At 38.3% G+C, this 13246-nt stretch overlaps 1 pseudogene; it reads left to right on the top strand.

Annotated features, from left to right (window-relative positions):
* LOC141938228 (atrial natriuretic peptide receptor 1-like) overlaps positions 1-13246 on the top strand; it is a 46033-nt pseudogene that overhangs the window by 2064 nt on the left and 30723 nt on the right.

The raw sequence follows: 13246 nt of genomic DNA, 5'->3' as shown, positions 1-13246 counted from the left end.
GGGCTGCATGACGTAGGACAGCAAAGCACTTTCTGCTGGCTGAAAATGGGTAAACACATGGTTATTGTGACTCAGTAGAGGTGTGATCACTTGCTGTGCTGTGGTAACATGGCAATATGCCATAGCCCTGGGAATTTCTTGTGGGTGTCCAGTGCATCACTCTGCTGTTGGGAAGGCGAGGGTTAGGAGGCCATCAACTGCTGGCACCAAACTCCCATGTGAGCCTGAGATCAGGCAGGTTCTCAGCTACACTGCTCCTGAGTACACCATTTGTGGCAGCTTGTGCATCAAGAGGAGGCCGTCCTTAAACCAAACTGCGCACAGAAGGAATCTGTCTGCTGTTGTTCTGCAATGAAGCCACTAGAGGGAAGTGTCAGAGTGCTCTGGCTGTGCGTGCTCACCACCTCTGAAAACGCGGTGGCTATCGGAAGCTTTGCTGCTGTGTTACAATCCCAGGAAGAAAAGCACTCAGGCTGTGTCATTTAAGATGCTTTTTATTAGAGCTAACACTATAAAATGAGAGTAGGATAGATAATCTTAAATCCCTTTAGATGCTAGGAGCCTGGAGCGGTGTAGCATTGAGCGGGATGCCAACCCATGTGCAGGATGGACATACTCTGCATAGTGAAATTTTGTATTTCAGGAATTTAAGTTTTAACTACCAATTTTGGAAATGACAGCACAGTTCCGATAAATGTTATCCTCGGAATTCCATCATTCTGAAATTTCAAATGAGTCCTGGCAGTGATTTTTGAGATTGTTTTTTGTTGAAAATAAGTGTCTTGCTAGAAAATTTAATCTAAATAAAAATGAAGTTGTTGACTCATCTCTGTCTGAACTTCAGCTGTAATCAAGACAAGAACCATCTGGAAAGTTTGAATGCCAGAATAAATAAATAATTTCAAGGATATTTGAAGTGTTCATCAGAGTAATTTTTGGGTTGGTATATTGCTGGAAATTGCTTTCCTAAAATACTTGAAAATGCGTAATTAGCAAGTTTTATTCAGCAATATTTTAACCATTGTTATTATTTTCTACAAATATTGCATATTTATATTTAAATTATAAGATTATTTTCAAAACTTTAATAAAAAATGTTTGTTTTTACCAATATCTACAGTGATATTGCTCATAAAACTTTGAAATATCTTTATTTTCCCTCTGTTTGGTAGCAGAAGTTATTACTGAGTTAACAAATGAAATGGAAACATGTAGTTTAAGGGACCATCTCAGCACAGCCAACACAACAGAAATAAATCTGAAAACATAAAGTTATTTAATAAACTTCATTTCAATCAGTAGAAATTAACTATTTTTTTCAAATTAACAGATCCTTCTAAGAGAAGAAGCCAAAGAACTGTGTTATTGCACTAAGCCAGTCAAGGACAGCAGGCAAAATTCAGTTAATCTATGCTAGACTGAGTCTGACTATGTTAATAAACTCATTGTTTATCATGAGTTTATAATAAACTCTGTGCATTGTTAAAATGCAGTGTTAAGATGTTAATGCAAATTATGTGACTGCATATAACTTACAAACAGAAAAAGAAGCAAATGTAAAGCAAAGATTATTAGGTCTGAGATGACCATCTGACTTTATTCAAATTTGTTTCTGATTTTCTTTATATACAGAGAGTTGCAGATAGATGTGGAATATGTATTACTAAACTGTCAATCCTTTCTCTTTACCACAGTTCACACATTTATATTGCTAAACAGTCCTCACTGGTTGGCTTTTTAAAATTTCCAGTGCTTAAATGCAGAGGTGGTAATGTGCTTCTCAAATAGCTGGGATAGATTGTTAAATCCATTAATCACCAGCCATTCCAATCCGTCCATTTTTAATTCAGGATTCCCAGACCAGCTTTTTGTACTTGACCACTGTCCAGGAATTCTTAACTTGGTGATAGACAAGTAGCTATAAAGGTAATGTGTGATCTTTACAGTCCTTGAATCATGATATTAATGTCATGTGAATATTTGACAGTCCTATTAAAGAAAATAGGATCAGTCTGGTAATCTTTTGGCTGCTGTAGGGTCTAACAAGTTGTAATCCTTAGCTTCCCTGCCAGCAAATTCCTTATTAAGCACAAGATATCTAAAACAAATCACCAGTAAAACCTCTCCAAGATGTTAATATATGTAAAGTTCTTTGAAGCAGATAATTCTAGCCAAAAAAAGGGCTTTTTTTCCTCTTCTTTCTACCATGTAGCCAAGCTGAAATACTCTTAAAGACTTCCATGTATTGAAACTGTAATGGTTTAGACCCTGCCGGAGTCTGAGACCACGCGGCCGCTGCCCCTCCCCCACAAAGGGAGTGAAATACAAAGCCCCGATCTGAGATAAGGAGAGGTTTAATACAGCAGTGCAATAGCAACACAACAAACAACAACAATAACAATAACAGTAACAGTAATAACAATGAACAGGGCAAAATATCTACCAATATAGCAGTGAGAGAAAACCCTGCGGCGCGAACCCCACGCGATCACCGATTCTTCCCGCGCTCTGGCGCCTGGACCTGAGGTTGGCATATGAATAACCCGGCTAGAGCTTCCTCCCCCACTGCTGGGGAAACTTAACGCTATCCTGGTTAAACCAGGACAGAAACCTATGATTTCAGTGAAATGGTCACAGGAAGACACAACACAAATGAGGTTTAGGATTTCACTACAAGCATAAAATTCCAACCTAAAACGTTTGTATTCATTTATAGAAATATCTCTTTTATGTGTGAATCCAAACATTTTTTAATTGATTTACAACCCCTTTCAAGATGAAATGGGCACACACTGGATTTTTTTAAATGCAATTTTGATGCAATAAATAGTGAAGTCCAAGCATTTTGACTAAGATTCTTAATGTCAGTTTAGGCTGAGAGCCAGAATTTCAGAGAAAATACAGGGAAATATTCAGGAGAGCTGAATCACAACTGAAGTTCTGTGTTGGCTGTGACTTTAGCAAACAGAAATAGATATGAACACATCTATGTCTTTATTGTACCAGCATGGCTAGGCAGAGGTCTTATTTCACCTGTGTACGTAGCAGGACACTTCTCAGGTAGAAGTTGTCCTACACCTCCAGGGACTGAGAAATTGAGTCATAGGGTCTAATACAATTCAGGTTGGAAGGAAACTCAGATCACCTATTCCAACCTCTCATTTTACAGTTTATTGTACGTAGGTGACCTTTTCTTGCCTGGGAGTTTATACACCTCTCCTCCCCCGAGACCCAGCTACGTCTCTGTGTTTATTTCCACAGTATTGATTAATCTGCCTAAGGATCAGATACTGCCCAGGATCGACAAGGCAGTGAAATCAAATCCTCCCATTGCTTTTGCAGCTTTGAGCTGACAGGGGCACAAACTTCAATGGTCTGAGAGCGGGGCTGCCCCTAAGACAAGTGATGACTTTTCAGAGAGGTTCAGCAGAGGTGCAGAGGGCTGTGTCCACCCTGCACGGACAAGAAGTGGGGTAGGAGAGAAAAGGGGAGGAGGAGGCAGAACATCTGCAGCAGCTGGAGTTGCCAGGATCAGCTTGCCTAGCAACCCCCCTTCTTAGGCAAGGGCATCTAATTCAGTAGCAATAGCAACCTCAGAAGCAGCCCTGACACTTGGTGAGCTGGGTGTGTGTTAGGGAGCATGAGAGCTGTCAAAACACCAGCCTTAGGGCTCCGAATCCTCCTCAGTTTATTGGTAGGTAAACTACAAAGATCTGCTTACCAGAACTTATTCCTGTGGTCTGTGCATATGGAAAGAACTGTATATGGCTTATTGTAGTGAGACAGCTATTTATACCAAACAATTGTTGAATGTTATTTTAGTAATGTAGAAAACAATAGTAATAGAGGAGTATATTGAAAAAACAGTTGTGTAATTCTATCATATTCCATGAATACTGTTGTAAGTAATTGTATAATCCAGTAGATTATTATCCTCCAGAAATATATAGAAAAATAATAGCAGATTATATGAATAGAACCTATTACCTTTTACTAGAAGTGGAGTAAGACCAGGGTGCATTATCATAACGTACTCTGTTCTGTTCATATATACCCTAGAGTGTGTATTTTAATACATGATTAATATATCTATTATAATGTATAATATATATACAGATATAATAGATATTCTGCTACTCTTGCAGTTCAATCTGTATGCTATTATGATACTGTATTCTACCTGTAAAAGGCTTATGCAATATTAATATACCTATAATTATATATTTTAACATTTATATAATTAACAGTTGTTTTATAAAGGTATAATAAAAAATGACTCATTCAAGGAGTTTAGATGTAAAAGATTAAAAGAAACTGAGAAGTTTGGAGGAGGGGGGTTTTGTCATTTTAAAAGCAAACAAAAAAAACTCTTTAAATCAAATGTCTCTCTGCATGTGATCCTAGAAACACCTGCTCTTTGCAGAGACTTTTTGCAAGAGAAGGATTAGCTAAGTCCCCTCATTGTTTCATGGGTAATTTCTGTCTAGATCAAAATAATATACTGATACAGTTTGTATACCCCTAGGAAACTGTCATTTTTTGCTCCAGAAGTTGAAGAGAGCAAAATATGCCAGGCTATGTTTCTGTATTTGGTCTGCTTTCTTTAGAAGAAATATAAACTTTGAAGATGGAACTGATCCTTCCCCTGTTCCTATACTGTCTTCTGGAGTCTATTTGTACGCTTTTTTTCTTGCAGGTGATATTAGTGGAGGGGTGGCATGATTTAGATAACAAAGACTATGACTGTTGGCCCCTGGAAAAACCAGATGAGTATAACATGCTGGACTGTGGAGGTGAGTGAAAGCTGCTCAAGATAGATCATCTCTTGCTTGGGGAATGGTTGAAAACCCAAAATTGAAGTACTCAGAGTAACACCTAAGTTATGATGAATGTTATGCATGGTGGAAAGCATCTGAATCAGTAACAACTTCTTTTTCTAGAGAAATAAGTGAAAGAAAACAACCAAAAGGTACTTCAGAGCAATTATTTGTCCAGTATTCATTGATTTCAGAAGAAAAAGTAATAGCAACAGCTGAATTCCTTCCCCCAGAAAGAAACATTTTATTTCTCATTAGAAAACCAAATGCAACTTCATCCAAACAAAACAGGCAGGCAGCTCTGCATTGCAGCAAATTCTATTGAGTCATTGCTGAAAATTTGTAGTGTCAGTTCAAAAGTGGACTGTGTTTAAACCCTCCAGTCAGTAAGCAAAATCATTGATTCTAAGCGTCATGCTTTTCCACCTTGCTCAAAACTGTGTTCCATGGGTACTTAAAAAAATCTGAGCTCTTTAACCAATTATTCCAGTCAGTTTAAAAAAATCAATTAACATTATGAGATAATAAAAAATAATTCTTTATGTTAGAAATTTATTGTTCAAGATTGAAAAATAAATAAATAGCAACTGAAATATGGAAAATTCAATTTAAATGTAAGAAAAATCTTATACTGTAAGGGTTATCATACAGTAGAACAGGTTGCCCAGAAACCAGTTGTGGTTTCTCCATCCTTGGAGATTTACAAAACCCAACTAGACAAAATCTAGACCAACCTGCTTTAGGTGACCCTGCTTTGGACCAAATGATTTCCAGAGGTGCCTTCCAATTTCAACTATTCTGTGATTTTGTGACTCTGTAACTGATAAACAACTGATGTTTATGCTGTAAAAGATAAGACCAGAGACAATGTGTATCAATAGAGTTTTTAGAAAAAAAAAGAACACTTGAGTAACTAATACTGATAAAACACTCCAGGAAATACACTGCTGGGTCGCACTCTGAGCTCATTACAGTTAAACGTCTTCCAAACAGTTCCGTTGAAACAGTGAAATTCAAAGTCTATCTAGATGATTGTCAATTAAGACTTTCATCCCTGTATGAATTTACTATTGCTTTAACATTGAAACAACTATTTATCAGAACAGATGACTTGTTTAAAGATACTCTTACTAATAATCAACGTGTGAACTGAGTACAAGGGAAACTAATATGAATGGGTTGTTTAATTAACATATACCCTTTACAACCAGTTTTAGAATGAACTCCAAACTCTACCCTGACTTTCTCTGTGGTTCTTCCTGGTCATCTTCTGGACATTACTAAAAGCAAAGCAAGAGGCATATATGTAGCCTCATTGCTGTGGATTTAACACAAGCTCTTCAAAGCATTTAGATGTGGAAGTATCTATTGTTGAAAGCTTTGTTTATCTTTGTGAGACCTTTAAAGGGAAGTAGAAAGTAATTTAACTGAAATTTATGCTGACCTTTTCCCTTCATTCTCATACGTTGTCTGAAGCTCAGCTCTCTTACCTCTTAGTGCAAATCACACTAGTGTTTTTTTGTAAATCTTTGCATTGTAGTTTCTCTCATAGTGTTAGCATTAATAATGAGGGTTTATTTTTCAATGGAGATGTGAAATCAAGAGGTTATTTTACAATTTGCTTCTTTATATCTGAAAAGGAATTATGTTTAGGGGAGAAAATAGCAGCTTCACTAACAGTGCAAGTGAAGAATACACTTGTAAAAACAACTCCAGAGTAATAAAAGAGTTTATTATTGAACAACAACAACAAAAAAGTGAAGATCTCTTGTAAGGGCAGATTTACCTATCCCCTGCAGAAGGGATTTAAAAATTCCTGACAAACTGAAAGCTACACACTTGCATGATGTAAATAATTTGATGTGGTGTGAATTAAAACCTTCATCCAACAGTATGAAAAGATCTGTTCTAGACTTGATATGGTTTTATAAAATGAGAATGCTTTCTTAAATATATAATTATTAGTATATATAATTTATGTCTCATGATGTTAAGGGTTTTGACTAAATTTCATGTTTGCTACAGTTATCTGTTCTTCTTCCATAATGAGGTGTGCCTCAGTGAAAGCAGACAAGAATGCAGGGAAATGTTTTTTGCCTGATCAAAGAGGAAAGCAAATGTATCAGGACAAGCAACACTGCATTGTAGTGGGAGCAAAGTTACTCTACATAAGATGACCAGATTCTTTGTCATATTTCTCCAATTGCTTGCTCTTTTCTAACTGAGTGTCAGAAGTGTTCAGTTAATTTGCATTTGTGTTTACCTATATAGCCACTAAAATGGATCACTGTTTTGGGCTCATAAAAAGCGGTAGGAACAATAGATGAAAATCACTACAGAAAAAGTTTTACATTTGTATGCATCTGTAAAGTAGAAAATTATAGCAAAAGTATAGCCCATGATTGTGTTGTTTCTAGGCCTGGAGATGGCATGGGTGCAAAGGCCTCCAGAAAAGGCTGTGAGTGGGGAATTCTTCAATGTGACCTATGCAGTCTTTGCTTCAGACGGCTTTTATCAGTATGCAGTGCAAAATGGAATCCTTTCTCACAGGTATTACCTCCTATAAAAATGCTTTCATGATCATGAGTATATGGGGATTCTGTGTGTACATTTTCAGTGACATACCAGGAACACATACTCTGGGGCTCCTCGCTAATTCCTGCATCTCTTGATGTCTTTTATAGCTCTGCTTGGCGTGATATTTTCCCCTCTGCAATGGCTCTGTTCTCAGAGCAGCCATCATGGCATCCTTGCCCACATGGTCAAGGATAGGGCATGTCATCCCGTGTCTGCATTACTGTCTCAGTGCAGCTCTGATCACCACAAGGAATCTACAACTGAAGTTTAAGCACGATTCCCAAACTAACTGTGTCTTATACTCATTTTAATCATAAGTGTGTTTGAAGTGCACAACATGGATATGAAAAAGAGGCTGGCCCAACCCTGAATCCACTGAATTAAGTGATGAATTTTTTTTGGGTTTGGTGGGATTGAAATCAGTCCAAAAGCTTATATATCAACTCAGAGACTGTGTTGGTAACTGTAGAGGACAGAGGTTAAATACAGAATGTTTATATGTACAACTCCACATCACTAAAAGGCTAATACACTCTGATTTTACACTTTTGTCTGTACATAACAGTTGTCCACCCATATACAGTGATGTTTGGGACAGAGGTTGCAGCTGTATTTCTGTGCTGTACTTGGATAGTGTAAGAGATATGTTTATGGAAAAACTCACATTTTCCTCTGCCAGTCTGAGGGTTCACATTGCAAAGTTCGGATTGTAAAAGCTGTTATCCAGAGATTTTTTTTCATGTTGAAAGACCTATAATCCCATGGCAAGAAATTGATACTGTATTTTAATCATCTGTGTACTATGGTTGCAGTTTTGCAAAATTTGTTTATCACATTTTCTGAAATATATAGCTAGTAATAGTTCTAAGAACTTAACCATAAAGCAGATTTTTTCACTGCTTGGAAGTTAATCTGTTTTTCTAGTCTTTTCAGGGACCCACTCCCTTAAAACAGCAAGGAATTTGGAAAATTCTGCTCTTTGTGTACTTACACATATCTTGCACATAGAGACAGATGGCAAATATATAAAAAGAGAGAAATCTACGCTGCAGTTTTTCAAAGGGGTCAAATGTGCACCTCATTTTAACTAGAACACTAACAGGTTGACTCGTAAACTTACAGTGGCTGACCCAAATATGACTGAGGCTGGCAAGTCAATGTATGGATATCAGCATAATTAGGTGAAACCATGATGAAGATATTGAATAAAAAATACAGAATACAGGATAAATTGCAAAAAGCAGACATAAATATGTGATAGAATTAGGCACCAACTTGCTTAAGTACTTTTTTTAACTCCCAGCATGAGCTCAAAGGCCAATAGATTTTAATATTTTATCTATTTAGATGTCTTGGGACTTGACAAATTTGCTTATCTCAGGTTTCAGGTATGTCTACGCATTTATAAATCTGGCTATGAATACAATCTATGTCAACCTGATCCCCTATGTTTGTGTTTAATTCTTATAATACAGTTTTCTGTCTTAAATCTACTCATTGCTGACTAGTTCTTCTTTCATCAAAAACAAACTGAAAAATAAATTCTGTTGTTCTGGCATTGCTTTATAGAGATCCATCACAAGTGCATAACATTGATGAGGGGATCGAGTGCACCCTCAGTAAGTTTACAGATGACACCAAGTTGGGTGGGAGTGTTGATGTGCTCGAGGGTAGGGAGGCTCTGCAGAGAGACCTGGACAGGCTGGAGCGATGGGCTCAGGCCAACTGTAGGAGTTTCAATAAGGCCAAATACCGGGTGCTGCACTTGGGCCACAACAACCCCCAGCAGTGCTACAGGCTTGGGGAGGAGTGTCTGGAGAGCTGCCAGTCAGAGAGGGACCTGGGGGTGTTGATTGACAGCTGGCTGAACAGGAGCCAGCAGTGTGCCCAGGTGGCCAAGAAGGCCAATGGCATCCTGGCTTGTATCAGCAATAGCGTGACCAGCAGGGACAGGGAAGGGATCTTGCCCCTGTACTTGGCACTGGTGAGGCTGCACCTCAATTACTGTGTTCAGTTTTGGGCCCCTCACTACAAAAAGGACATTGAATTACTGGAGCGTGTCCAGAGAAGGGCAACGGAGCTGGTGAAGGGTCTGGAGCACATGTCATACGAGGAGTGGCTGAGGGAACTGGGGGTGTTTAGTCTGGAGAAGAGGAGGCTGAGGGGAGACCTCATCGCCCTCTACAGCTACCTGAAAGGAGGTTGCAGAGAGCTGGGGATGAGTCTCTAACCAAGTAATAAGCGACAGGACAAGAGGGAATGGCCTCAAGTTGTGCCAGGGAAGGTTTAGACTAGATATTAGGAAGCATTTCTTTACAGAGAGGGTTGTTAGGCGTTGGAATGGGCTGCCCAGGGAGGTGGTGGAGTCCCCATCCCTGGAGGTGTTTAAGAGTCGTGTTGACATAGCACTGAGGGATATGGTGTAGATGGGAACTGTCAATGTTAGGTTAATGGTTGGACTAGATGGTCTTCAAGGTCTTTTCCAACCTAGATGATTCTGTGATTCTGTGATTTAAACTAAACCCTACAACTAAGTCTGGCTATATCTACTGAGTAAAACATGTTTGTGGAAAATTACTGTATTTTGAAGCCAGATTTATTAGAGTGATACCCAACTGAAAGTGTAACTGAGGAAACAGTGGGAAAAAGTGTTATATCAGACATTTCCAGGTAACTACATTTGTCTTTCAGGGATGAGCTTTCAAAAGGCCCACCTTCTTTTGCAGAACAGTCTATTCATAAAGTCCACATTTCACTCTAAAATTTTGGTTTGAAGTATTGTATCTGATACTATTGTCCAATATAGTTATTTTCCTTGGCTGTTTGCATTGTGAAGTGAAAACTGGAGTTGAATGATACGTATATATCACATACATAGATGAAGGTACATAATTGAAAACACTGAGAATGAAAGTAGCCAGGGACACATATTTCTGATAGTGGAAGTAGAGTAATGCTATCTTCTTCTGTGCTAGATGTAGCAGTGCTGAGTAATCCCATCTGGTCATGAAGTTAGTCTGGGGAGAGAAGTGGAGGTTGGTGCCTGCTTGCAGCATAGTATCTGTCAGAAGTCCCTACTGCATGGCAGGAGACAGTGGTCCAGCTGACAGCAATCTTGATTGCTCCAGGAGCCCTTCAACCAGAAGCAAAACAAAAGAGAAAGAAATGGTGTAACTGTTTATTTCACTGCATATGTTTTTGCTGCTAATTTTTCTGAGCAGCATAAAGAACAGGCTCTCATATGCTTGTTGCAATTTGGGGGAATCAGGAATGAATATAAAAGTTTCTCTCTCTCTCTGCTGCTTGGCTAGCAATGCTACTGCTGCAAAGAAATTCTGCGAGGAGCACGAATGCCCAGCCAGCTGGAAAGATGCAAATGGGGAGAACTGCTGTGTCTACCATGCCAACATTCACTCTTGTCCTTTGGCCTTCATGGTTAGTATAAAGGTGCAGCATCATGTGCTCTGTTCTTGCTACTGGATTGTAATAACCGGGTTCAGGTTTATGAACTCTTTCTGTGATTACAGTTAGACCAAATCTATAGTTCACTAAAACCACTGTGGGGATATCTTCAGTTTTAGATTTGTTTTGCACTGGATGCTGAGGCTGCAAAGCACATGTCTGGTTTTTTTGGACAAGGCAGTATTCAGAATCTCTCATGATTAGTGGGGCCGGTTTCATCTCTTTGAGATTACTTGACTCAGATCTCTGTACACTCAGTAGAGAAAGACAGTTCATTTCATTCTAAGGCAAGCAGGGCAAATCGTCAGTTGAAGGTGTTACTGTCTCTGCATCTTATAGGGGGACCCTGAGTGATTTTCTTGAATTACTGCAGTCAAGTGGGGTGAGTAGCAGTGGCTGTGACTTGTAGAATAAGCCTGTATACATATGTTCTGAGATGGAATGATTTTTCTGTATTAGATCAGAGCAAAAAAAGGAATCCAAATACAGGATAACAAAATTTCTTCATTCAATGTAGGCAGGATCCATTCTTAACTTGTTTCCTTGGCTCATTGTAAGAGCCTGTCCCTCTTTGAATGAGCATCTAAAATTCTGACTCTAACAGTACAGTTTGGGTCACATTTTTAAATTTTTTTTATCTGTGAGGTAAGCCTTACCCTGCATAATAACCTTCATACAGTTGCCCTGTCTTTCCAGTTGATCTCCCTTCAGCAATCTGACACATTCTTCATGATCAAAGATGGTGTAATAGAAAATCTAATCTACACGTCTTGTGGCTATTTCATGTACCCTTCTGTGTGAAGGCTTACTGTCTCCACAAGAGCTCTAGCTTACTTCTTGGCAGTCCCTTCTCAAGGAGTTGTTTTATTAATGATTCCCTGGGGGCCTTAGCTAATACCAGGACTTTGATTTAAAAGAGGAATCCCCACTGGAACCATCACATCAAAACTTTTGTCTAGAACCATAGTAAAGAACCTCTGCATTCCATCACTGTGATGACCTCCCCATTATTTCTCACTCTCACAATTAGTTCTGCTTGGAAAAGGTGAAAGCATGTAGCCAACATGCATCATTTGGCTTCCTTGTAGTACTGTAAATATTTCAGTTCCTGCTTAGAAATCTAAGCAGGTTGCCAGTCATGCAGAAAGAAGGCCATGAGTATCATTGTAAAAGATTGAAGATACATTTCAAAGCAAGCTTTTTCCATTATTCAAGAGGAGGTTTTGTTGTTGGTTTTGGTTTTTTTTTTTTTTTTTTTTTTTTTTTTTCAGAGTCATGACTTTTAAAACATTTTATCTTGGTTAATGTGAACTCCATTTCTTTTTATATGGTCTATGTCTCACAGTGCATTGAAAGAAATGTGCGAAGGTGTAGTAGATGTAGTAGATGTAGTAGATGATTCTGTGATTCTGTGAAATATCTGGAGTCAGGAGACAAACTTAATCTTTTCAAACAAACAAAAAAATGCAAGATCTTAAGACAGCCAAAATAATCCTCTATGGTTGCAATTTCTGAGAGGTTTACATCTTAACAGTTTTACTGAGAAATGCTCTGCAAACAGGCACAGAAGAGATGCCTTCCTCATTAAAGAAAAAAAACCCAACTGTCATATCAAAAAGGAAACTGCAATAAAATCCCTTTAGAGAAAGTATAAAAAGTGGGATATGATTCTGTTTCTGGTTCTAGTACAGCAAATCTTGAAAAGGTGTATTAACTTCATAGAATTACTGCAGTTCAAATTTGGGACCACATTTTGGCTCACGTCTTTTAAAAAATAACATTTGTGATATTTTAACTTAGTATAGGAACAATTGCTTCTCTCTTATTTTATCACAAAACAGTGTTGCTTGTGGTTTGCCATTTTTATAGATTTGGTTATGAAATATCACTTTATTTGCTGCTAGAGAACATGAGTCATTTTAAGAAAATAAAAGAGGAGGATCTAGGATTTTCATTGTGTTGTGGTTTACTGACATAACCAATATGTCTGATAAAGGGTAGAGGAGGAATATGTGGTCCATGGATCCCAGATGATGGCCAGATATTTACTCATACTTTGTCTACAGCTGGCAAAATGAGCCAAAGAAACTGGACTGCCAAGGTAAGGTGTATTTATTGCATATAGGATTTCACCTGGTTTGCTCTTTTCGGAGCTTACTTGCTAGTAGTTTAGTGCAGTTCATGTACATGTTCCCCATCTCATTTATTTGTCTATTATGTGTGTAAGTGATACTTATGGCTGAGTAATATCAATTCCCAACTGACTTGACTTGGAAGTAACAGGTTTTGACACTACTACTCCTTAGGTAGTTAGTAGAAGTAATGGGGTGGGAGGGAAGAGAATAGCCTAATCTGTCAAATGGACAGATAGCCTACAGTAACAATATATT

The sequence above is a fragment of the Strix uralensis genome, chromosome Z (assembly GCF_047716275.1).
Source record: "Strix uralensis isolate ZFMK-TIS-50842 chromosome Z, bStrUra1, whole genome shotgun sequence".
NCBI classification, from domain to species: Eukaryota; Metazoa; Chordata; class Aves; order Strigiformes; family Strigidae; genus Strix; species Strix uralensis.
Note: the sequence above shows the minus strand (reverse complement) of the source record. Positions and strands in the feature narration are given on the sequence as shown.